The following is a 3,685-nucleotide window of genomic DNA, read 5'->3' on the forward strand; positions in this document are numbered from 1 at the left end:
TAGTGGGGGACTGCGTTCGCGCTCTCCCCTGTCTTTTCTGATGTGAAAAGGTAGACTTGCTCTATTCAGATGAGACCTTGTGTCTGCTTCGCAAGCCTCTCGTTGTCCCGTTTTCCGTTTCTCCTAAACTTTGCCTTGCTTTATAAAGAAGGAAGAGAGTGTACAGCTTAGTGATTACATGCGAACTCAGCCACTACGCCTGAAGTAAAGTTTCTTAACTTCTCTTTTGCCAGAAGTCGGGCCAGGCCCCCCCAACCTGCAGTTTGTCGCCTGAGACAAATGAAATGACAGCCCCTCCAACTCACAGCACACAACTCAGACCTTGGGGGCTGGGGCAGAGAATCCCGTTCCCACAAAACAAACAAACAAAACCAAAAAAGGCACAGAGGAAGTGCGTTCCCTTTGGCCCTGGGGTTTCTTCCTCAGCTGTCCTGTCCTGTCCTGTCCTGTCCTGCCCATGGCAGCTACCTCTCCAGCTCCTCCACTTGAGGCTGACTCTCTACTGACGCCCCGAATCGCTCTCCCCGTGGGCTCCAGATTCTCCCTCCAAATAAGGCTCAATCTGCAGGGTAACTGCCCTCAGCCTCCTTCTCCACAAACCAACCGAATCCGCCTTGCGTTCTTTGGGATACTACTTTCTCTCTGTGCAGATACCAAACAAAAATGACCCTTTCTCAACGGGGGGTGCTACAGAGAAAAACCTTGCCGCCTTTGTGCCTTTGATGACTGGTTTCAACTGCACTCAATACATGTCTATACTTCTGCAAAAGATGACGATTACTGTAACACATATTGTACTCTATAACGGTACTTTCAAGTGGTGGGAGTGTGAAGGCCTTGTTACAGTCTCTCTTTATATTATCTGTGGTTTTTTTTTTTTCCAGTATTTTAAACATATATATATTTAATTCTATTTTGTCTCTGTATAGATAGTTTGGGGCTTCTCAGAGTTCAAATTCTTCCAGAGCTGATGGTTACAGGCACTTGTGGGCCACCATGTGAGGCTCTTAACCAGCTAACCATTTCTTGTTCTTCTTTGAGTTTTAAGTTGTTAATGTTGATGACCTGTTTTTTTAAGAACAAGCTGTTGAAGGGATGTGGGGTAAGTGAGAGCAGTGTATGAAGGAAAGAAAAACCCAGGATTGGAAAACAAAGTTGGTGAAGATGGATATTTGCAGGCATATACACTGAGGATAAAGGTGAGTGCAATAAACATTTTTATTGTTTTTTTGTAGCTCACTAAGTAGATCATGCTGGCCTAGAATCACTGTGGTCCATCCACCTGCCTCTGCTCCCCAAAACTGGGACTGAAGCCTAGAAGAAGGGGTTTGTTATGGTCATTTTGGGTGGTGGTGTTTATTTGTTTGTTTTGGTTTTTGTTATTGTTTTGGTTTTGGGTTTTTCATTTTTGAGACAGGGTTTCTCCATGCAATAGTCCTGACTGTTCTTGAATTTCATTTGTAGACCAGGCTAAGCTAGCACTCACAGACACCCATTTGCCTCTGTGCTGAGATTAAAGGCATGGGGCACCACACTGGGCTTTTGTTCCGTTTTAAGAGGGCTATTTGGGGACAATTATAAAACAGTGATTATAGGGTGATTAATAGATCATAAGGACATTTGAGCCAATCTTATGCCTATCACATGATCTCTCTTCTGGTTTTAACCAAATACACAGTTGACTTTCTTCGTAGTGGTATAGTGGCAAAGTGATTTGGGGCATGTTTCAGGAGCCATGCTACCCTGGTTTCAAATCCTAAGGTTGAAATTTCATGTCAGTCGATGTGGCTGTCTCTGTCTCCAGTGTTCTCACATCCCCCTTTGTCTTAATCAGGATTTCTATTCCTGCACAAACATCATGACCAAGAAGCAAGTTGGGGAGGAAAGGGTTTATTCAGCTTACATTTCCATACTGCTGTTGATCACCAAAGGATGCAGGACTGGAACTCAAGCAGGTCAGAAAGCAGGAACTGATGCAGAAGCCATGGAGGGATGTTCCTTACTGGCTTCCTTCCAGTGGCTTGCTCAGCCTGCTCTCTTATAGAACCCAAGACCACCAGCCCAGAGATGGCACCACCCACAAGGGGACCTCCCCCCTTGATCACTAATTGAGAAAATGCCTTATAGCTGGATCTCATGGAGGCATTTCCCCAAATGAAGCTCCTTTCTCTGTGATAACTCCAGCTGTGTCAAGTTGACACAAAATTAGCCAGTACACCCTTCTTCCTGGCATCTGTGTTCACCAAGGTCCCCTGCTAAGCACTGTATTACCCTGAGATAGCAGCCACATTCTGCTGTCTTTCTGCAATTGTTTCTCTCAGTTCTTTCGTTTGAATCTGTGCTATCCGTGTCTGTCTGGAAGCCAGTACAGTCCTTATCTGCAGCCTGGGCTATTCCACAGAGAAACCCTGTCTCACAACCCAAAACCAAACAAGGAAAGCAAAACTACAACAAGAAACTTCCCTTCTCTGCATTTACAGCCAACTACCTCCAACAACAGGGCATTTAGTTCCGTGTTATAGACCCACAACACTCACCAGAGTCCCCGCACTACTTCCCAGGCTCTTAGGGCCCCATTAACACACACCTGTAACATCCAAGTTTCACACTAGTCCCCAGGCTGTTTTGGCTTGCACACTTCTCCCTCCCGCAGCTGTCTGCTCCCCTTAAAACTAGCAAGGCTTTCTCCAACTTTCCTGTTCTTTCTGCCCCTGAGAGATTGCCATGTAATTTTAAAACTGATCAATAAACCGTGCTTTCTCCCCATGGAGTGGTCCAGTTCCTAGGTTTCACTGCACTGCGTCCTCCATTAGCCTGCGAGCAGTCTGCAATCCTTTGTAACCTTTGATTTTGTGGAAAGGTATTACTAAATCAGCCCGTAGTCCAATTTGTGATCCTCTTGCCTCAGCCCACCAGAGTCTGTGGATTCCTGGCCTGGATAAACAGGCTAGGCTTTTGTAGTTCACACAGCCACTTGAGAAGACCCAAGGATGAGGCCACTTTTCCCTGAGAGGCGGGGAAATGGGTTTGGTTTTAGTGCACATGGAGTTCCCAAGGGAGGACCTTTGACAGATTCTAATGGCTCAGGGAACGCAGGAAACACTCCTACAAAACAACAACAACAACAACAACAACAACAACAACAACAACAACAACAACACAGGTCTGCTGTTCTCATTCTGGAGTCCTCGTGGAACTAACAGCCCTCCCGGACATTTTTCTTTGGAAACCATGTGGTGGAATCTTTCTCTCGGAGCGCACGCATAAGTTGTCCCCAGGTGCTCGGCGTGCTCTGGAAAAGGTGAAGAAGCCGCAGGGCACGCGGCGGGTGCAGCGGCTCGACCCACCTGCGCGCCGGCCTGCGGGTCCCGGGGTAGCTGGGGACGTTGGGGACGCTACCTGAGTGGGCAGGTGAGCGGCGGTGGTGGCCAGCAGAGGGCAGGCGACTCTTGGGACTGAGAAACTGGAACCCCGTGTTGGGAGGAGGTCTGAGGCACAGGGCTGAGTTCAAAGGGATTAATATGCAAATTTGCCAAAGACTACGACTACTGTTCTTCCTGTCAGGACTCATTTTCTGGAATGGTGGAGATTGGGCGGGTTACAAAAGCGGGTGATGGTCTGACAGACCGGAAGTCAAGAATATATTCTAAGATTAGCAAATGGATTTAGAGCCTTCACTCTGCAA

This window comes from Mus pahari, chromosome 4 (genome assembly GCF_900095145.1).
Source record: "Mus pahari chromosome 4, PAHARI_EIJ_v1.1, whole genome shotgun sequence".
NCBI lineage: Eukaryota > Metazoa > Chordata > Mammalia > Rodentia > Muridae > Mus > Mus pahari.